At 33.7% G+C, this 24,049-nt stretch overlaps 1 pseudogene; it reads left to right on the top strand.

The window, feature by feature from the left end:
• Nucleotides 1-21,365: 21,365 nt before the first annotated feature.
• LOC118910405 (60S ribosomal protein L34-like) lies at nucleotides 21,366-23,246 on the top strand (annotated as a pseudogene).
• The last annotated feature ends 803 nt before the right edge of the window (nucleotides 23,247-24,049 follow it).

Genomic DNA, 24,049 nt, shown 5'->3' with positions numbered 1-24,049 from the left:
GTCTGAGGCCCAGAGTCTTCCTGGGCTCTGAGAGGGGTCTGAGGAGGTGAAAGGGCAGTGGGAAGATTTCAGAGACCAGTGGCCTGTAGCCAAAGGTCAGACCCCTGACCTTTTATTTTAACATGTGTGTGTGGGAAAGGGTTTACAAAGAAGATTGAACTAAATGGTTTGCTCCTTACCTGGATCCTGATTATAGAAATGGAAGAAATAATAGAGAAAAAGAGGAAAATAAAAAAATTAAGGTATGATTGCATAAAATTAATATTTATATAACTCTGCATAGTTTGTTGGCTTTTCATATGACAATGACAGTGTGCCTGTTATTAAATGTGAGTTATCATTGTAAAATTATTTTGATTAGAATCACTCATAATTTCAGAGTCCACCATTAATAAAGAACATCATAACCTCTCTTCAACTGTAAAGAATAAGTGAACGGTAACAAAGAAACTCATACGTAATCACTGACACTGGATAAATTTTGATGTTTTATGGAAAATGTTACCAATGAAAGAGAGCATGTATGTTTCAATAGTACTTTTGTATGTTGTTGGTATCTTATAATGCCTTGTGAAGTATTCCTGGCTGACCTTTCTGATATTGCTGGATCACAAGTTTCAGGGAATCAAGTTATGAAAATACATACTTATGTCTAAAGTATTTGCTAAGACATCTTATGCAGAGACAAAATATGACCTATAATATAACCTTTGTTATTTACTATAGAGATCTGAAATTGAAGATCTGAGGCTTTAACTTTCAGATATTTCTTGTGCTCTAAATGTGTGGTATAAAATGCAAATTCTGTAGTCACTACTAATCTTGATATGGTGTGTAATTAACACTATTTAAATTCCTTATCAAGGCAGTAAATGTAGCCCCTTCACAACTACAAAGACTGTAAAAAAATGGTGTTCACATTTTCAGACACTAGTTTTCAGCTGTGACCATATTCAGTGGCATAATAGTTATCGAGTTTATTGGTCCATCAAGCTGTATCCTTCTGTCAGAAGCAGCCTTTCATTTGCATATTGACCAAAAGGGTGACCTTCTTTCCTGCCCTTTTAACCCCCATCAAGCTAATCCTGCCTTTATTACAAAAAGGGAGTAGAGGTGGTCTTCCTGCTTCAGTTTTCCAAATTTAAGAACAGGACCCTTGTTGTTTTAACAAAAATTAAGAGCATTAACACTGCTAATTAACAGTTTAAGATTTCACCAAATATTTAACATGTTATGTTTTGCTGTATAAATACCATTAAAATCAATTGTCTTAGAAGTAAAAGAAGCACATGAACATCATTCATTGCCCATCAGATCAATAAACAATAAAATCAAATGGTTATGAATAGAACATTGCCTTTTACTAAATCAAACAAATTGACTTTGCCCCAGCAGATCTGTAAGACTATTGAATCCAGACATAAACTGGCTAGAGATCTTGTAGATTCAGCATAAAAGGTAAAAATCCCTCCCATCATTCCTGACAATCTAACCTTTGGAGCTGGTAATCTGAAATAGGACAAAATGCCCCAGAAGAGATATATCTGGGAGTCATCTTTGGCATAATGGCAAGCTGAATAAACTCAGTAAGAGTGAAAAAACTTGGAATCTTTTTATCTGTAGTAAGAGAAACATATCGACTGAAAGTTATTCCTTCTCTAAACATCAAAGTGCATTTTGGCAAATGATCATTAAAGCTGAGTTTGCTTAATATAACTAATAACAATTTTGTGCATTGAGATTGCATCAATTTATAAAATAGGCAAAGTTTTATTATCTGTCATTGAAAAAGTAAATTTTCACAAAAATGCTAAAAACTTCTCTACTTTGATTAATTTGACTTTCTGATTGATTCTACAAACATTATTTCTTCTGTATTTATAGAAGACACTAGAGTCCTGTTATTGGGTACATCAACCAGTGTTTATCAAAGAACATGGAAATAGGTAAAGTGAATTTTAATTTATTCAATTCAATGCCTTCATATCAAGAACAAAAATTAATTTGTTTTCAAAAGGTCTTACATTATTTCTAGTTTTGGGAAGTTGATAAATATAAATCGAATGACAATTTAGAGACTTGATTTGGAATACTCAGATTAGAGAAATTCAAAGAAAAGAATAAAAGATGGTTTAAAATATGTGCTACAGGTATTACTCATAAACAAACTAATAGGTAACCCATATTTTCCTTATTCTTCTCAGTCACTGAATTTTTAAATCATATTATATAGATTGACTTTAAAGTTGTAGTCACACCAAAACCTCACTCAAAATTAAATTTTTGGAAAGTCTGTAATGGCAAACGTTGACTGGGTAAGCCTCTCCCCTCAAATTTCTCACTGTGCCAATTTATATTTATTAATATGCATTAATTATAGTTTTTCTTGCCCTCCCTGAGATAGTTTATGTCTTCCCTTTCTTATATATTTCATTATAACATCTACTTGAATAAATCTTTTGAAGCACTTTGGTTATTACTAGGTATTTTTAGAGACCACATTAACAAATTAAGGCTTATAAAGTGACTTTTACTAAATTACTGCTTCAGGGCCCCAAACCGCACAATTCCATCTCAAAGAGAGTGAAATCACTTTTGCATTGTAACATACACAAGTTTTTGATGGCTTATTGCCATTTAAAGTAGATGATTAGATCATCTTGATTTGAGAACTTTCTGGATAATCAATGAATGGTGTAGACTTTTAATTTTAAGTATTCATCAGTCTTTATTCAGCAGTTATCACTTAGCACCATCATGGAACGAGAACATCTTTATATTGTTAATTATGTTCATATACCATTGAACATAACCTTTGGGAACTGAAACTCAATCATTTTTTCATATTGAGATTATTTGTTTAAGATACTAGAATTTGAGAAGAGCAAAATTCTGTGAAATATTGTAATTTATACTTACAATTCATTCATTATTCTGCTGATAATGGAAGAATAGGAGTGTTTGCTCTTCTTGCTAAAATTTTGAGAATTCCAATCATATACCCTGTTTGTTATGTACCTTTGTTATTAAACTGTGATCCCTGGAGAGCTTGAAGTTGAAGCAGGGCACTTGTAAAGTGAGTAGGAGCTGATATGACAGGTGTCCTCTCTTTGATTTTGATCCTAATCACTCTGAGCATGGGGTTATGAACAAATATATTCAGAATTCAATATTCTAATGCAGGAAAAACTAAACCACATTCATGTAAAATGGAGATGTTCCAAGAACTCTAAGACCAGATAAAAAGTTTTAATTCTTGGCCCTGATATCAGGGCTTTCTATAGAACAGAGCAGCATAGAAATCATCTATCTGTAAAATTAATTGTCAGGAATCAGCACTTTATTAGTTGGACAGTAATAGCAAGTCCTGTCTTACACAAAACTGAAGCAATTTCCTTAGAACAATGTGGCATTTTTACAAAAATTTGTAAGTCTGTCCTTAAGATTCATTCTCAGGCATGAGGGTGAAACTATATGAGGCACTTTATGTTAAGCAAGAAAAAATTGTGTTTTACTGTATCTTAACATATATCAGTATTCAGGATAGGAATATAGCTCTTGGAATAATAGTTCCAGTTATTTAATATAAAATTTAAAAGACTATTTAAAGTAAATTCTCTTTATCATGTCTTAAAAGGTATGTTACCATTTGTTGGGGTTTTTTTTTGTTGTTGTTAATTCAAACACAGTAGGTCATGTGTTAAAAATTTAGAAAACACAGGAAAGGACAAAAAAATAAAATAAAATTTAACCACAATCTGACACAAAGATCACTAATATTAACATTGTGTTATTTTCTAGTATTCTTCCTCTATACATACAGCACACATATATTAATGCACACATATATTTGGGGTGAAAATATAAAGAATGAATATCTGGGATTATTTGGATTCACCTACTATTTATTCCCCTTTCTAATTCCCAATTTCCTATTTCAATATCACCTCACCATTGCATGGAGTCTTGGTGGGATCGTATATCAGGAAGAGTTTTCCTTCGCAAATCAAGGGCTTGGCAGTTGACCCAAGACAGAACAATTAGTCTTTCTCCCAGGATTCTGGATTTTTGAGTGAAGTGACAGAAAGATGGGAGGGATGCGGGTGAAGAATAGAAAACATTTGGAGCTCATTTGTTTTGTTAGATAAGAAGGTTGACTAGTTCCCTGTTTTCAGTCTCATGTCTAACTTTCCTATCTGTCTTCTTCCTGCTTGTCTGGTTTCTTTTACCTGCTCTGTTAGCAAGTGCCTGAGTCAAAGCTGGTTTTTGTGCTTACAGTCTGAGGACCCTCCCTAACTGAGCACATGTTCATGAATAACCTGTTTCTTTCACATCTATCTGTTGTGCTTCTAGCAGGTACATATATATTTGCCATACTAAGTTATGCTACAGTGGACATCTTTAGACACAAATACTTATGTGCATTCTTGATTATTTCCTCAGGTTCAGTTTCTAGAAGTAGAACATTTGATCACTTTTAAGTCTTTTTAAAAGTCTTTTTATTTTTATTGACCAATTGTCCCAAAGAATGGTTATAGCAATTTTGAAAACACTAATTTTCTCTATCCTCTTTCCAAAACTAGCCTTACATAATATTGCCAATTTGATATGAAAAATATCAGCCAACTTCCCCACTAACCAGGCAACATGCATTTTACTATATAAATTTTGATATTTACCTACTATTTTTTTCTTCTGATGTAAACTTTACTTAAATAAGATGCATAAACCTTAATTGTTCCATTCAATGAGTATTGACAAATCCATACACTTGCATGGAGTCTTGGTGGGATTGTTCATAAATAGTTATAGTGATATCCCTTATCAAGATACAGACTTATCATCATGGAGAAAATTCATTAGTGTCTCATTTTGGTCATTCTCTGCCTGCCCCCGAAAGGTAAACACTTTTCTAATATTTTTCTGCCACATATTTGTTTTGCCTGTTTTAGAATGTCACATAAATTCAATCATGTAATATGTACTTTTTGTAAGTGTCTTTCACACTCAGCAAAACTTTTTGAAATCTATTCTTGTATACATCAGTTCAGTTTGCAAAATTCTGAGTTAGTATTTCACTTTTTGAATGTACCACAATTTGTCTATTCTGTTGATAGATACATGGTCCATTTCTAGTTTTTAACTAATATGAATAAACCTGCCACAAATATTCTAGTAGTCTTTTCGTGGACCTTTGTTTACATTTTTCTTGAGAAATACCTAATTTTGGAACTACTAGGTAATAAGATTTAGTTTTAGGAGAAACTGCCCAGTTTTTTTTATTTCTTCCAAAGTGGCTGCAGTATTTTATGCTCCTGCTAGTAATGTATGAAAGTTCTAGTTGTACCAGATCATCACTAACATTTGGTGTTGGCAGTCTTTTACTTCAGCCATTCTGGTTAGCTTGTTGTATCTACTAAGCTATTTAAACTGTTGGGATTGGGTATGAATTATGTGTCCCTTGGAAGTTTGAGAAGTAAATTTCCCTGGAAATGACTGAACCTAACAGTATTTTTGGAGTCAGTTTTTAGAGACAAGCTGGACATCCCTGCTCATGTTTTTCTTACCCTTAAACATCTTTGGGATACATTTAGTAATTTTTCTTTTTATAAAAAACTGCACTTTCTTTCACTATTCAAGTTTATTGGCTTAGATTTGTACATTTTATTCTCTCACAACTTAATCTCTATTTATAAATTTTTTATCTTTCTTTTTCATACCCAGGCCCAACTAGACCTTTCTTCTCCTTTTTTTTAAATAATCACACTTAAATTTATTTATCAGTAGTACATTATAGATACGTGGCTAAGACATCTTGCTTCCCCTTAGAGACATTAAGTTTGCATATATATAAATTCTTAAATATATGATGTAGGATAATTTATTTGAATCCTATAAATCTAAGTTTGTCATCTATGATAGGAAGAACATAAGATCTCCTACCTTAAAGGAGTGTCGTATTAATTGGGACAAATACTATTAGAGTGCTTCACAGTGTTCAACAAATGTTAATTTAATTTTAACATGATTATTTTTGTTTCCTATTCATATATTATTGATTTTGCCTTTATCTCTATTTTCTATGCTTTATTTTCTCTAGAATTTTGAAGTGTCCATTGCTCATTTATTTAATTTTTTGCTTATGATTGAAAACATTTAAGTTTATGATATCTCATTCCATCTATTTTGGTAGTTATTTATTTAAATGTCTACAATTTCTGTTTTAATAACTTAAGATTGGGGAAGAGGTGGTATAGATTATAAACTTTATTGAATAAATTATTCTTTATTTCTTAAAATTGATTTGGGTATCGAAATTATGACTTTAATCTGTTTCTTTATTGTTTAATACTACTTTGCATATTTTCCTTTCAATTTTTTTACTATTTTCTAATAGATAGACTTTTGTAAACATTTTATGTTGGGATACTTTTAATCCTTTTATTTAAAATTTATAAACCAAGTATTTATCTTTTAATGGGTGAGTTTAATTCACCTGTATTTTTGCCATAATGGCTTATTTATTCTTTCTGCTGTTGTTTATGCTTTCTAGTGATTATTTTAATTTTCTTTCTTTTTTTTATATTTTGCTGAAGATCTTCTTCAGCTGAGTTTATCATATGCCTCAACTATGGCATACTCTATTGCTCCTTAAAAGGTCCTCCTTCGTTGATTTTCCCTTTAAAACTTTCATCGCTGACCCCCACTTTCTCATTGCAACCTCATATTGACTCTAATGTCCATGACATATGTTTTTGCATGAGCTTGTATGTGTAAATTAGAAAGGGACACTTTATGTATAGTAATATTTATGGAGTATGTTGTATACATATGCATGAATTTAATTTACACAAATGGTAGACCTTATTTTCTTTTTATCTTTTTTTAACCCCATTTTTAAAAACATGTATTAATCTTGCTCTGTGTTCATTTAGCTCCTTGCTTCTGAAAGCTGCATATGATTCCATGATAATCACCAAAACTGAAAAATCTTTCACCTAGTGATGGATATAAATAATCCACAAACAATCTTGCTTTTTTTTCGTGGATTTATAAGAGAAATTTTAGATTATGCTTCCAGGAGGGAAATTACTATGTGATAGTGAATACATACCCTTAATTTCAGTGAGCGCTCTCATGTTTTTCTGCACAGTGCCTCTGCCTGTTTATGTCTGAAGTAGCATTACAGGGGGCTCTAGGTTCCTCACATCCTGACTAATGTTTGGCATTATCTATATTCTTATTGCCAATCTGGTAATCATTAAGTGCTTTCCTTTTTTATTTAATTTGCAATTTTGTGAATACTCAAAAGTTTGAGGTTCTTCAAATACCTGTTAAGTATTTAGGTTTATCCTTTTGTTCATATTCTATATCCCTTGTCCATTTTCTTCTAACATGTTTCCTATCTTTTCCTTGTTAATTTGTAGTTTTTCCTATATTTTAAATTAGATAATAATCCCTTAATACTCTAGGATTCTAAACATGCCTTCTCCCAGTCTATTACCAGTAGGTTAACTTCTTTCATCTTTTTCACTGCAAAAAATTCATCAATTTGGGGTGTTGTGGTTTTGTGGTTTGTGTTTTTTGGCTCTAGTTTAAGAAATTTTCCTCCACTCAAAGGTCACAGTGAAAATTTCTTAATAATTTACTATTTCTATTCTGCCTGACCTATCACATGGAAGTTTTGATCTCCTTGAAGTTTGTTTTTCTCTGTAAAGTGTGTCAATTTTCCAAAAGCAATCCCTAAATAAGCCACCCCTCTCCACTGATTGACAGTGCATGTGTCTGCTTTCTATTCTGTTCCATTGGTTACTTGTCTGCTCTGGGTCAATATTTTAGTAGTCTTGTTATTATGTCTTTAACGTATGTTTTGCTACTTGATAGGGCAATGGGTCCCAGTTTGTCCTTTTTAAAAATATATTGCATTAGCTCCTAGTTTGTATTTAGAAATATATATGAATGTAGAATAAGTTTGTTGAGTTTCTCAAAAAAATTTGGTTGAGTTTTGATGAGAAATTTTGGGGACTTTTAGATTAATTTGAGAAGAATGCACACCTTTAAAATATTAAGTCAATATTTCCATATAGATGACCATTCTCTCTATTTGTTCATCTTCTTTATATTCTTTTATGATTTAATTCATTTCTTCTTTAAATATGTGTGGATTCTTTTTAGTTTTATTCTTAGATAGAACTTCTAATATTGTGAAATCATTTTAAAAAATTTTCCTAAGTGGTTATTTCTAAATAAAATTTCTAAAAGATATATTACTAAATTTCAAAAGCCATTCGTTCACCTGGCCCCTTATTTAATTTTGTCACTAGGTGTTATAGTTGATTGATTCTTTTGGTTTTCCACATAGTCATTCATACATCATTTGTAAAGAATGATGTTTTTACTTCTTCCCTACCAATACTTATATCTCTATTGTGTGTGTGACTTAATGTAATAGTAAAAGCATCTAGCACTATATGCAACAGTACAGATGTAAGCCATCTTTCTCCTCTTATATTGGTTTTCCAGAGACTGCATCTAAAGTTTCTACCTTAATTTAATATTTGCTTTTGGATTTGGTAGGTTGTCTTTATCAAGTTAAAGGTATTCCATTTCATACATGATTTTTAAGAAACTATCTCATATAAAAAGAGTGAAATTTATTAAATAATCTTTCTGCATTTATTGGAATAATCATATGAATATTCTTTTTTTACATGTATTTTTTAAATTGAAGTATAGTTGATACACAGCATTATATCCATTTCAAGTATACAACAAAGTGGTTCAACAGTTACACACATAATTAAATTCTCACCCCAACTAGTGCAGTTACTATCTATCAACGTAAAAAGATGTTACATTGACTACATTTTCCATGCTGTACTACCATCCCCATGACCAATTTATATTATGATTGAGATTTCTATGCCCCTTTGTCCACCCCCCATCCACCCACCTACCCCAATACCTCCCCCATGGTAACCACCAATCACTTCTCAGTGTCTATTCACTACTGCTTCTAGTCACTTCTCTATTGCTGTTTTGTTCAATATTTCTTCTTTAATATATGAACGGGCTGAATTGTACTGAGAGGTTTTCCTGATGTTAAAACATTCTTGCCTTTCTAGGATAACCCTTATCTATGATATGTTATAATAATAATTATTATTATTATTATTATTATTAACTCTGGATTATATATAGCTATTATTTTAATTAGAGCTTTCTATGTTCTTTCTTTTTTATGTACTGTCATTATCTAATGTTGAAATCAAGGTTACACTAGTCTTTTAAAAGACTTGGTCAATGTTTCCTTCTCTAGTTCCTGAAAGAATTTGTATTAAAATGTGAATTAAATGTGCCTTGAAAATTTTATTAAACTTACTTGACTCTCTTGGCCAGGGGCTCTTTATTTTAACTGGGGGGAGAGGGGAATTGATTGATTACTATTTAAATTTAATGTTATTAATATATTCAAGATTATGTTACTTTTATGCCAGTTTTCATATTTTGTAATATGCAAAAACTTATTCATCATGTGATTTTCAAAAATACTGTTTATAATTCTTTATAGAATTTTACTATATTTTATATCTCTTTTTTACCCTCAGTTTCTCCTTTTTCATTCTCATTTTGATTTTTAACCTCTCCATCTTGCCATTGTCTATAGTATAATTTCATACAAAGACACTGACTTCTGGTTTTATTTTCCTCTTTCTTTCTCTCCCTCTTACTTCTGGTTTGTTTCAATTTCATAGCTTTTGTCCCTTCCTTCCTATTTTATATATACTGTCTTTTTGTTCCAAATTGTTCAGATATCCATTTACCTGATCTGTTTTTAGTCACCATTGTTTTATGATAGTTTATTTAATATTAAATTCCCTCTAATTACTGCTTTGTCTTTGTTCTGTGTCTTTATTAATATCTTCTATGTGTTAAAAAAAAACCCTTCTAAGTTATTCTTTAGTCTGTGGCTTATTTATTGATGTCTCTTATAGTTTCAAACATATAGGATCTTAAAAGACACCCGTCTGTTACATATTTTTAACTTATTACATTATGATCAGGGAATATACTCTCCAGAGTGTTGGTTAGTTGGAATTAAATATTTCCTTTTATAAGGAAAATGCCACATAAACTATTTTTCTGTTTGAAAAAAGTGTATATTTTTCATTTCCAGTTTGGTAACTTTAAAAATATTTGTGTACAATGTATACTAGTTCAAGCTTGTAAATAATTTAATTTAAATCCTTTATAACATGTTTATTTTTATCTATAGCTCTATTGTTTTTGACACGTTAATTTCCATCTACAATTACTGATTTTTCTACTGTTTATCATACTTCTGTCAGTAAACATATATATATATATATAATATACAAATCATATTATATGGATAAGAAGGGGTAAGTGTATTTATGTTAGGTGCATTTATTTTAATGGCCAGTATATCTTCTTAATCTACTTTTCCTTTTGCTGACATCCTCCTTTGTGACAGGGTTAAATTTTTTTATTGTGTACATTTTTCTAAATAAAATTTATTTCACTTTCTGTTGTTCATATTTGACCATTTCCATTACTTTAGTTTCAGTCTTTTTGTATCTTTTATTTCAAGTCTATCTCTTACTGAGAGCATATTACTATATATATGTTTTTACAGTCCAGTCTGAGAATCTGGCTTTTGAGAGTTTCACCTACTTTCACATTTTTTGTTTTTGTTTCTTTTTTGGCTCTGACAATAATTCTAACTATTTTATCTACCTATCTATATCTATCCATCAGGCAATACTTATTTTATTATACCTCTCCACCTTCACTACTATCAACCTAGGCCAAGTCACTCTCATCTCTCACCTGGGTTTTGACAATAATCTCTTACTGTCCTCAGACTATGTACAATAATTAATTCTAAATGGGTCAAAGGACTAAATGTAAGAGATAAAACTATAAAACTCTTAGAAACAAAAGTGGGTGTAAATCTTTGTTACCTTGGATTAGGTAACGGTTTCTTAGCTATGACACCAAAAGCAGGAACAACACACAGAAAAGATGAATAGGGCTTCATGAAATTAGGTAATTTTATGTTTCAAGTGACACTATCAAGAAAGTGGGAAGACACCCACAGATTGGGAGAAAATACTTGCAAATCATGTAACTGATGAAGGTCCAGTATTTAGAATACATAAAGAATGCTTACAACTAAACAAAGAAACAAATAATCCAAACAAAAATAGGCAAAGATCTGAACAGACATTTCTGGAAGAAGATATAAATAAAGCCAATAAGCACATCAAAAGATACTCAATGTCATTAATCATTAAGGAAGTGCAAGTCAAAACTACAGTGGATACCACTTCATACTAACTAGGATGACAATGGTCATTTTTTTAAAAAGAAAAGAACAACTGTTGGTGATAATGTAGAGAAAGTAGAATGCTAATACACCACTAGTAGGAATGTAAAATGGTGCAGTTGCTGTAGAAAACAATTTTTTTCCTCCAAAGTTAAACATAGAATTATCCTATGCTTCAGCAATTCCACTTCTAGATATATATACCCAATAGAATTAAAAACACATGTTTATCCCAAAACTTGTGCATGAATGCTCACAGCAGCACTATTCATAAGAACCATAAAATGAAAATAGCCTAAATGTCCATCAACTCATGAATGAGTCAAGAAATGTAGTATACTTATACAATGGAATATTATTCAACCACAAAAAAAGAATAAAGTATTTTTACATGATGCAACTTGGATGAACCTTGAAAACATTCTGGTTAGCAAAATAAGCCAGAAATAAAAGGCCATATATTGTATGATATATTTATACGGAATGTCCGGAACAGAAAAATACACATAGACAAAAAATGGATTGGCGATTGTCAGGAGTCTGTGCATGTGTGGGTGGGGACAGAGGTAAGGGGAGAGGGGATGGGAACAGATGGCTAAGGCTCTGGATGGCTACAGGTTTTTGCCTGGGGATGATAAAAATGTTCTGGAATTGAATAATGGTGATGGTTGAACAGCATAGTGACTATACTAAAAAAAAAAAGAAAAAATCTCTGAATTTTATAATTAAAAATAGTGAATATTTGTTATGTGGTTTATATTAATAAAAAACTTTAAAGATATGATTAATTTTGCATTGTGCATTATTTCCAATTATCTTATTCATCACTATGACTATTAATATCTTAAATTAATTAAGAACTTTAGTACTTTTTATTTTTAAGAACGGCCCTTCCTCAAAATACACTTTTTAAAACTGATCCCCACAGTCTCATGCTTCATTTTCAGAGAATAGCTTAAATCTACTTGAACAGTGTCCATGTAGATTAAGTTTTTTTTAGCATGCCCTAAAAATCATGTAGTTTTTATATTAAAAATTCAATGAAACTTAGAATTTATTTTTCTGAATGAATATTAGTAAATATCTATAATAACTTGTAGTAAAATGTGTTGTATCTATGTTTGTTTTTAAGGACGTGATTAAAATAGGAGTCCTATATAGTGACAGAATGAGAGGAGCCATTTCATTTTCCCTATTTGCTTAGGAAACAGATTCATATTCTGAACTACTAAAGATATTTTTTTAAAAGATTTAATCTAAGAAAAGGAGTTTTAAATGATTAAAATATGAAGGATAAATCATCCATTTGTAATAGTGACTCAACTTTGCTCATTTTAATTAAGGTATAGTTTCCTACTTAGAGATACTTACAGTTGAATTTACTGAGGCAAAGGGTGTAAAATAGTAAAATTAGATTAAAATCTGCCTTTAGATTAAAATCTGACCCAAAGGTACCTACCTGTCCAAGAACAAACTTTCGATTCTCTCCTTTACCCAGCAAAAGCCTAAACCCTAGCGTTTGCCATCTCAGGAAGTATTGTGCCTTAATCGTCCCTCACATCTTGTTCACTATTACCAGCCATATTCAGTCCAGCACTGCAGGGTATATTCATTGCAATTTGACTGGTAAGCATGATGTGAACACCCTTGAGTGAGGAGAATCCCTAATTGGTTGCATCGTTCTGGAAGACAGAGCCCATCATCTGAAGTTAGAAGTGAATGGGGGGCAAATATTTCCTCTGGGGGATCAAGGCACTGGCCCATAAACTAGATTCAGCTAAGTGGATGTTTAGTAGGGTCTTTGACTCTTGATATGTAAAGATGCAAAATTGCAGGGGCAAGTTTGGAATTGCCCACAGTAGCCATGGTTGAATTGAGAGTCCAGCATGGTGTGATGTCCTTATCAGCCTATTCTTGTGAGGCAATCTTGGCTGTAACTTTGGCTATCTACTCTTTTGTTCTCACATGTTTTCCAGGCTCAGTATATTTCCAATAAATTCCTCTTCTTGTAGAGTTGGTTTCTGTTGTTCTCAACCAAGAAACTTGATAAGCAAAATTGCTAAATACTCATAGTTTTACTTCCTAATTAACTTTGAAACCACCTCTTGTCTCAATCTCCATTACTATTAACTGTCAAGTCCAAACCTAAAGCACCTTTCTTCCCACACCAGCTCTTCCTGCCTTTTCTACCCAAAACTAAGGTGGTCCTTTTGGGACCCATTGTCCACAATGCAACTTCTGAGAGAGTTTCTGAAACCATAAACTGATTATTATATCAGTCTGCTTACATCCTTCAATGGCTTCTCCTTGTTTTAGAGATAAAGACCAAACCCCAGCATGGTTTGGTCTCTGCCTGCTTCTGGATCAATTTAAACATTTGTTCTCTGTGCTCCAACCTCACTGACTTTTCATTTTTTTCAGGTGAATCATGCTACTTCCTGGCACAGGACAATTACCTGGAATTTATTCTCATTCATTCAGTAGTATTTTAGAATGCTCCTTTCACCTAGATAATTTCTACTCAACCTTAAAATCAAACTCAAATATTCTCTCACTCCCCAGTGCAAGACAGATTTCTTTCTTGTTTTTTGTTTTTCCTGAGAGCCTAATGGCAACATTTGTAACTGTATACACTCCAGTTAATTTTATGATTGTCTGTCAGCCTCACCAGCCTGTAAAGCTTCAGGTGATCAGGAATCACATCTCTCTATTTTCATTTCTTGTTGCATGCCCAGTACCCAGCGCAGTGCCCAGAAACTAATAAATATTCTGTTAATATATCTGAAATAAAATATTCATCAAATGATTAGTAGAATATGACATATTTAGAGTGCTATTATTACAATATATTTCTAAAGTCAAGTATGTGTAGTATAATTCTTTTTTGTGATTCTACTTTGTTTAACTTTGGTATTTATTGTACATTTCTAAAAGTAAATGTTTCCCTGCCATTTGTGTTCTCATTCATGTTTCCTTTGTTACATTATTTCTTAAGTTGTACTTCTCAGAGAAAGCAATGTTTGAAAGCATATATTTTGACTTTATTGAAGCTTCTCAACTTAAAGCCAATCATCTTAAATTCTTTAGACTGACCTTCCACTAAGAAAAAGAAAGTGCTTATTTGAAGAATAAAAGTGTCAGCTTTCCTATTGAAGATTCTTCATCTAAGCTGGACATATAGAAATATTCTTTCTCCCCCCAAATTTTACTTACTCATGTTTTTACCTCGGGTTTCAATTATAAGAGCTGACAAACATTTAATGCTGGAAAAAATATGAATGGGTGTACCCAAATAACACATTGTTCTTTGAGAAAGATCACTTAAAGTATAAAATTCATCTCAGTCCCATTATCAGTTGTTCTTTCTCCTTTGGGTCATTTATCTTTTTGATCATTGCTTTGATCTGCATTTAATTATTGGCATTTAAACAGGTAGGACAGATGGACAATATCTAAAAATTACACATGTATAAAAATGCACCATTAGAGCCCTACTAAAATATTTATGATAAAGGAACTAAATTTAATGTGTTCGTTTTTATAATATCTTTAAAAAATTCATGTTAATTAAAAGTGATATATAAATCATGCTGTTTGCTAGCACTATTGACTGTGCTGTTCCCATTCTGCCAAACTTAATATAAAATTAATTGTTAATTTTCAGGCCAGTAGTCTGCTCTTCACCAAGACATACACTGATTATTTAGACATGAGTCAGTGAAATGTTAAACTTCATAATTGAGGGCTTTCTGTGATGTCTTAAAGTAATTCTCAAGATTTGGTACTGCTCTCAATATATGTTTGCCCATTTTATGCACAGAAAAGAATATTTTGAAATATAACTTTCAAGATATACTATGCATCGAGTTGATTTCACATTCAGTTGAATGGTTACTATTTCAGTAAAGTACACTTACCATTAAGGATAGTGTGACCTTGTAGGATGGCAAAGAATGGCTTATCTTTGGCACAATCACACACACAACTGCAAACCAATCTAAACTTTTCTCTTTATAATACTTGAAGACCTCTGGGTTAGTCTGACCTTGCATAAACAATTATAGCATTTCAGCTGCCTTTCACATGCCTGTTGCAAACAGAACTTCATGCTGAAATAGCCACCAACTCCAAAGCAAGTGATGACTAGTTTAGGGAGTACTTGACTTTGTCTTCAGGAAGGTTAACATGACCTCAAATAACAAAATGATATTATTTGCTTATATTGTATGCATTTCATGTGCTGTTAAGATAATGGCTATTTCATTTTTGGAAGAGGCTGGACTGGAAAACTTGACCATTAAATGTCTCTGTGACATGGCGCTCCTTGAAACACAGTCTCCAGCCTTACTGAATGGCTAACTTACGTATGTATGTATGTATGTATGTATGTATGTATGTATGTATTTGGGGGAGGTGCCTGGGTAATAAGGCTCACGGACTCTTTCATTAAATATAAATACAATTTTAGGTGAATGGAAAGCTTATTTCCCAATATTTTCACCCAATAAGTAACAGCACAGAGATTTATCTTTTCATATCTCTATAGGGAATTCCATTCCATTTAAGTAAACTAGTGTAGGGCCTTCTTTTGTGCCAAGCATTCTCTGGCCTCTGTTCTCCTATCATTCCCCATTACCTGGGACATCTTTCCACCTCATATTTTCCTCTCCCCTGTCTTTAGATACTCAACACTTCTCATGATTTTTCTCTGTACCTCATTATCATAATGGACAAAGCCTACACTTGGGAAATACTACCATAGCTGCATATAAATAGAGTTTCTAATGCTTCTTAGAAATTCAGCTCTAAATCTCCCCATTTATCCTTCACTTAGGAAATCCAGTTGGGATATGAGTGAGAATGTAGATAGTATACACTATACATTCAATTTATTGTTTTAAATGAAAGCATTGGTAAGGCTTTATAAATTATTTTTAGCAGCGAATTATTTGTGGCCCATGTCACAAGTAATGTATCATGGCATGCGCTGACCCAATCAAACTGAGTCCTGTCTATTTATCAAGGCTCAACTTAAAGCCACCATGATTCTGAGTATATTCATTCATTTGTTTATTCATTCGCTCAACAGTTTTTCATCATCTGTACCAGACACTGCACAGGCTGTTAGAGTCATAAGAGAGATGGAAAGAGTTCCTGTTCTCCACGTGAGAATGGGCGGCTCTCCCCTACTCTTTCTTCGTAACAGATACTTCTGGAACTTTTTAGTGAAGCTTATATGAAACTTCAGAATCCTTCTGAATACAGATCTCCAGGCAACTATTATCAATCTATTAAAGATAGTGTAGAAATTGATACTTCCACCATAGCTAAACAGACATGTAAATAAATAGTTAATCAGGGAAATGTAAGTTGTAAAGTCAGGTAAGTATGAGAAGAACAAAAATTTAATGTCTATTCATTAATCTAAAATGCACAATTACTGTAAAGCAGCACTGGATCTTGTGTGAGAGTCAAATAAATAGTCTCTGAATAGAAAGAATAAAGAATTTAGAAAGGGAGATAAAATGTATACCCAAATAACAAGAATACAAAATGTCTGAAATGTCTTTTAAATTTGTCACTTCTTATCCATTCTTCCATAATTTTATTTTATAACACATGTGACCTTCTCCATTTTTCATTTGACTCTGTCCAGCCTTAGTGTGCTCTGATGCTCTGATTCTTTTGTGTCCACTCACTTTTTTTTCTATTGGTACTATTTTCTGAAAACATGTCTTCACTCTTACTGTTTTCTTTACCCAAGTGATATTTATTAGCAAACTCTCATGACAAAAATATCCAAGGTTCAACTCAAATGTTATTCCTTTTAGAGCTTTTACTGATCCTTTCTTAGTGTGATTCTCCTTCATGAAATATTATCCTTTCTCTTCTTCAGGTTCCCACAGTATTTTATTCATTTTCCTAGTAGATTCAAGTTCCTTTGTCAATAATCAACACTTGCAAAATATTTGTTTCCTTTATTAGATGGTAAATTCCTTCAGGCCAGGAACCAGGAGCCTTAGTCATCTATGTATCTTTAGAATATAAATAAGGGATTAACACACAGAAGATACTCAATACATTTGGAAGATTAAATTGCATTCTTAACATTTACATTAAAGACCTGCAGATTTTTTAATACAGTACTTTGTTATGCTCATCCAAAGAAAAATACACATTTTTGTGCAAAATATTCAGTAATTTTATGTATAAAAGTAAGGGAAATTGACAAAAAGAAAAAATGTATGTTGAGTTTCTAAAACTGACAGCTTCCATTAAGCTACATAGTGATTTGAGGTAGTAGTACTCATTTCCTCTGTTTGAAATTCTTAGTGATTATAAGGACAGAAAGGTGGTTTTGACTCTTGCAACTCTACTTGCTTCTATTTTCTATTCCCTTCTGCTTTGGCTCTATAATCTTGAAAATGAACTGCTCAATATACACTACTTATATCTTAAATATACCTAATACAAGTAAGCATAATAGATAAGTAGAATAAGTAAAAAAGTAATGAGCAGCATTTATGAACCCACACTTATTTTATCAACCCATCCTTCTATTTTGTTGCTGAAAATGGATCAGAAAAATAAAATGGATCAACTATCAATTCCAGATGTCTCTAGAATAGGATGCTCTTCTCTTGCCAAATCTAGACTAACCTCATTTCCCTTGTTTGCATTCTCTTGCTTGAATGTTGCAGACTTCCTCAACTCTACTTCTGTTTGTCCTAGTCTTCTACTCTTTTGCTTCTCATTCAATCTTCAAACTCTATTTACACCTTCCACAATCATTTCCTTTCATTTGGCTTATGCAAGCAGATTTCAACAGTTAGTAGAAGAAAGGCTAAAATGAGATTGCAAGATTAGAAAGGATTCAGAGTCCTTGGGCCTTCATGTATTGTCAGATTTGAGAGGTAAGCCACCATAATGGAGTTGTCCCTCAGAACTCATTGACTAAACCCTCTGCTCATGTTATTTAAAATATGATTCTATTCATTTATTCATTAAACATACAATAAATGTGTGCCTACTATATACCCACTCCTGTTCTAGGCTTGAGGGATGCTGCAAAGTACAACATAGTTTCTTTTCAACTAGAACATCCATGATATACTTACTGGAGGAGATAGGCAGTAAACAAATGGTTATAGAACATATCAGTGGCTGAAACATGCTATACAGGGACAAAGCTAACAAGGCAACAGGATAGAGATAGATGGAGTAGGTGGTATTATTTTATGTACAATAGTCTGGGAGTGCCTGCCTACTTGAGGGACATTTGAACAGAGACAGATGTAAGAAAAGGAAATGAGCCATAGAACTCTCAAGGAGATGAATGCATCTGGCATGGGAAAGAGTGAGCACTAAGGTCTGAGGACCTGAAGGAGGGGGAGTTGGCTTGGTGTTTATTATATAAGTCAGGGTCCTTGCAGAATAGCTTGAGGAGAGTCTAATCAAAAGTCACTATGTAAAGAGCAAAGACAGAGTGTAAGGAAGCCACTGGGAAAAACACAGTGCCTCGGACTAATAACAGGGGTTCTGCCTTACTGAAGTTAGAGTCCGAGGGGCTAGATGAGTTGCAGGAACTCAGAGACAGAAAGGGAAGCGGAGTGAGAACTGCTTTGTGGAATTGGACTCCTAAAGTAAGGGATGCAGCCTGCTCCCAGAGAATCTAAAGGAAGAGAGCTAGCAGGAACAAACTTTGGCCTCTTCTCCACCCTCTGATCTTCTGGCAGTGATCCTTACTGGCCGAAACCAGAGAAGGCAACCACTGATCAAGTCCATATTGCTTCTCTTCTTAGGGTACAGATTACAGGGGAGAAACGTCAAGAATTGATCTTGAGAAGCAAATGGAAGGTAGCCAGCAGAATAAGTTTGAGGGACTCAATGAGGCCAGACTGTCTGGAATCTAGTGAGTAAATGGGAAAATAGCAGGAGCTAGAGCAGTGAGGTAGAGGGCCAGATCATAGGGCCATGTATCCATAACGTGGACTTTTGCAGTTTATTCTGAGTGATACAGGAAGCCATGGAGGTATTTCTGGGTAGAGGTGAAAGCAAAGGTAGAAACAGGGAGACCATTTAAGGACTATTTCACTAGGCCAGGTGAGAGATGATGAGATGATGGCAGCTTAGACTAGGGAAATTGTGGGCGTAATAGTATAGAAAGGGGTCAGATTCCGGATGTACAGGCATACTTAAGAGATATTGCATGCTTAGTTTATATTGCCATAATAAAGAAAATAGTGCAATAAAGCAAGTCAAATGAAGTTTTTGGTTTCTTGGTGCATATAAAAGTTAGGTTTACACTATATTGTAATTTATTAAGTGTGCAGTAGCATTATGTCTAAAAAAATAATGTACATACCTTAAGTAAAAAATATTTTATTTATAAAAAATTCTAACCACTTCCAAGCTTTCAGTTATTGGTAATATTTTTGCTTCTGGAGGGTCCTGCCTCAATGTCAATGGCAACTGACAGATCAGGGTGGTAGTTACTGAAGGTTGAGGTGGCTGTAGCAATTTCTTAAAATAAGACAACAGTGAGGTGTGCTGCATCAAAGGACTCTTCCTTCCATGTGATGCTATTTGATAGCATTTTATCCAAATAGAAGTTTTGAAATAGAGTTAATCTTCTCAAAAATTGATGCTGCTTTATCAGCTAAGTTTATGTAATATCTAAATCCTATGTTGTTATTTCAACAATTTTCATAGCATCTTCACCAGGAGTAGTTTCCATCTCAAGAAACCACTTTCTTTACTCATTCATACCAAGCAATTGTTTTCATAAGGCTATTAGGTAGCAATGTCATATGAGAACATTGAAGAAGTTGGGTCTGGGGATATACCTTTGACATTAATCAGAAGAATATGGAAGTTAAATAAAACTATGGGAACAGATGTGATTAAATTAAGGATTCTGAGATGAGATAAGTTTAATATAGTCCTATGAGACCTTAAAAAATTAGAGAACTTTCTAACTTTCCTGGTTATGGTCAGAGAGATATTACCTTGCTGACTCTAAAAATGGAGAAAGGGGGTCATGAGCCAAGGAATGTGGGTGGTCCCTGCAAGCTGGAAAAGGGAAGGAAACAGTTTTCCTTAAGGTCTCCAGAAAGGAACAAAGCCTTGTCAACACCTTGATTTTAGCCTAATGAGACCTGTATCAGACTTCTAACCTAAAGAAATGTATGATAATAAATTTGGCTGTATTAAGCCACAAAGGTTACAGTAATTAGTTATTGCAGCAATAGAAAACTAGTACACAATGCCGTGATTTTTTTAAAAAATTATCATCTCATTTAAATGAAGAAACAACTGAAATTGTTAATTTTAGATGTTTTTAAAGTGAAAAGCAGTTTCCTTTCTCAGATTCAACTGCAGATGTGTCTACAGTTATCCACTATACTCTATTGTCTTGGGAAGATGGAAATTATCTTGTAGATGAAGGAACAGAAGCTCAGAGAGATTAAATACATTCATTAAGATCATGCAAATAATAAGAATGTTCCTAGTACTAAAACCCATTCCTTTCCCTTCCCAGCATATTGCCTCAGAGGCTTTCCAACGTTCTCTTGTCCATATATGCTTATGAAATACAAATAAGATTGGAAGTAGAATGATTATGCACCATTTCCTTTTGGCTGCCTGATTTCCTTTTGGCCTTCTGCAGTTAGGAAGTGGTTATATTTGCATGGTCATCTTAACACAAGAAAGGAACAAACCAATAAGGTCTAACATTAGTAGCCTGCTGAAGTCAAAACACAATTGTTTGGCCTCTGAGAGGTTCTGTGTTCCACCTAAGAAAGGAGTAAAACCAGTGATTTGCTTTTAAAAAAATGCATGCAGCAGCCATGTTGAAAGATGATAATCAGTGCCTTCTTCTGTATTTCCTGTCCTTTCAATTTTTTTGCTGGTTAAGGAGGAGAGATAATAGGGGCTTCAGCTGTAAATTGCTCATTAACCTAATTAACAGTCCTTTGAGGCACTTCACTAGCTCTTTCATCCAGTTACTGGCATGAAAGTGAATGACCAAGTGGTTTTCTGGTGCCATGACTTAACCACGGGCTGCTGCTGCAGGTTGGAAGAAGGCTTTAACTTCTCTCTTCCAGATCCTCAACCTTTCAGCCCAGGTTTGGTTCACTTCCATTTCTCCCTTCACATGGCTATATTTGATCGTGGCTAGTCTGGTAATAAGGCTGCCTTAGGAAATGAAAGCATAATGTGGCTATTTTGCTTTTGTAGTAAGAAGCCTAGTTCATTTTTATGGATATGTAATTGCCTTCCCTAGGAGGTGCTTGAGGAAGGTCCAGGACCAGCTCAGAGTCTGTGGCTCTTGGTTGGATTGCTTCCTGAGTATCACCCGTGGTGGAAGTGGCTTGTGTTTCATTACAGGGAGAGCACTGCAAGACTGTTCATTTCCTATATCTACAGAGCATAAAAACAGTTCAATGAAAGGAGTAGCTTGGGAGTGAGAGATTTGACGGTAAGGAAATGGGAATATTTGTTTGTTTGGCTTAGGAGGCGAGTTCAAAGATGGAGACTTTTGTTTTCTGAAACCATGGTGAGTCGCTCTGGTTTCATGTCAAACATCAGGGTTTCATGCAGGATGTAAACATTTCCTGCTGGCCAAGTCTGTTTCTATAATGGTAACCCCATAGGTTCTATGCTACTTGCGCTGTAATTGTGCCAAGAGTTCCTGTATTCAACAAGGGAGGTTAAAAGTCAGTCTGGTTTCGCAGCTGTTTTTGGTAAGAATTGGCATTCCAGCAGCTCTAGAAATGTGCAGTTACACTTTGCAGACAGACATTAATCAGTGGCCCTCATCTTGCAGGGACACTGTGGAACTGTCTGGAGGGAAACTGGCAGTACGCCTCCCTGTATGTATATGATGGTGGTATGCAGGGGTGCTCGTGGACATTAATTTAAGAGGGCCATTAATGAGTACAGATCACTGCAGAGTTTCATTTCATAATTTGTACAAGCACATGTTAAAGTGAAAATGAACAGAAACTGAACATTTAAATGGTGAATCTTATTTTTCCCTTTGACTTAAAGAGTATGTTTAGAAATGGTTTGTCTTCATTTTTGGGTGATCTCAATTTGGCCTGTTTCCCAACACTTTAGCCCTCATGTTCTCTTTCCTCTAAAGTCTCTTTCAAGTAGTTATTGGTTTATAAACAAATACTTAAATGCAAGGCAGAGGGAGATAGTCTGAGTTAAGCAATTCTGTGGTGAAAAGAATCATTTCTGAGCTACAGGGAAACCCCTCTAATGGCACTCATTCATGGGTTTGTGTTTTCAGACTTCAGGTCTTGTAAAATGGGGGCTTCCTCTCTTCCCTTACAGTCTTCTTAACTTGTGCTCTAACAGACAGTATGAGCTGTCTTTGATGAACATATTTTACAGCTTGCTCTGTGATCCACATCACAAAGTTGACGTTGAGAATTATGCTCTTTCCCTTGATAAAGATAGCCAGAAACAGCAGTACAGAAGTAGCAGATTTTAAAAGTACTTGAAAGAGATTTTCCCCTTCTGGGGATGGTGTCGAGAGGCATTCAGAATAGTTCAGTATTTGATGTATTGTGGTAGGTTCTCCTTCAACAGCCTCTAACTAGACTAGGCTGTCCTAAACCCCAGGTAATAGAATTGTTTACATTTGTACTAAGAGGGTTTGGAAAGCACCACATTCTGTGTGTGGTATGTGCCCAGGCCGACTTCTAGGAGTTGGTGCTGTTAAGACCTAAAGGTCTGAGGTCAACAGGGTCTGTGGTGGCTCATGTGCACTCAGTGTGTCTGTGACAGGAGCAAGCATGCTTTCTTTATTGAGGAGCAGAAAATTGTCATGCAAGTATTAAAGGCACAAAAACAGAGTCTGAAAGCTACATTTAAAAAATGAAGCTTTTTAAAAAAATTTATAATAAAATAAATTAGAAGGACAAATAAAGTACTTGGAAGAGAAGATATCCCATAGGCTTTTCTGACTAGTAAGGTGTGCTGTACACCTATCTTCTCAGAAGAACAGAGGAAAGATTTAAAAAGATAATAGGGTGCAGACATCACAAATATTTTAGAGATCCCATAACATTCTAAGGACAGCCCAAGCTATAAGTTTTTTTGAAACCATAATGTAAAAAGCACAACATAAATAGTGAAAGCTGCAGTTTTTTCAGGATGAGTTATCCAAGTCCCTTGACTTTTCTGGGAGAAAATAAATGACAAAGTGTGTGCACAGGATACTTTTCAGAGGAGTAAATCAGATCAAGCAGCTTCAATGTGCATTCCCATGTTACCCTCACCAAAAATAAATGAGGAAAAAATTAGGTAGTTGTATCCACACAAATGAAGTTTTTTAAGTTTTTGACAAGAAATAATATGATTAAAGGCTTCTATCAAAATAATGTTTTTGAAATGGGCAGTCGTTCAACAAACACTCTAAACTCCTACATATTCCAGTCATTGATGAACGTCGATGAAGATGGGTCTTCCCTTGGTCTAAAATGTATACTATTCTTGTTTGTCAATATCATTTTGTATTGGTGACAAAAAACAATTTAAGTCTTCTGTGTAGATATAAAGTTTAATGTCTGATGATATGATAGCTCCTAGTCACATGTGGCTATTGAACACTTGAAGTATGACTAGTCTGAATTGAGATATGCTCCAAATGTGAAATACAGGATTTTAAAAAAAGTAAAATAT

This window comes from Manis pentadactyla, chromosome 1 (assembly GCF_030020395.1).
Source record: "Manis pentadactyla isolate mManPen7 chromosome 1, mManPen7.hap1, whole genome shotgun sequence".
Taxonomy (NCBI): Eukaryota; Metazoa; Chordata; class Mammalia; order Pholidota; family Manidae; genus Manis; species Manis pentadactyla.
Note: the sequence above shows the minus strand (reverse complement) of the source record. Positions and strands in the feature narration are given on the sequence as shown.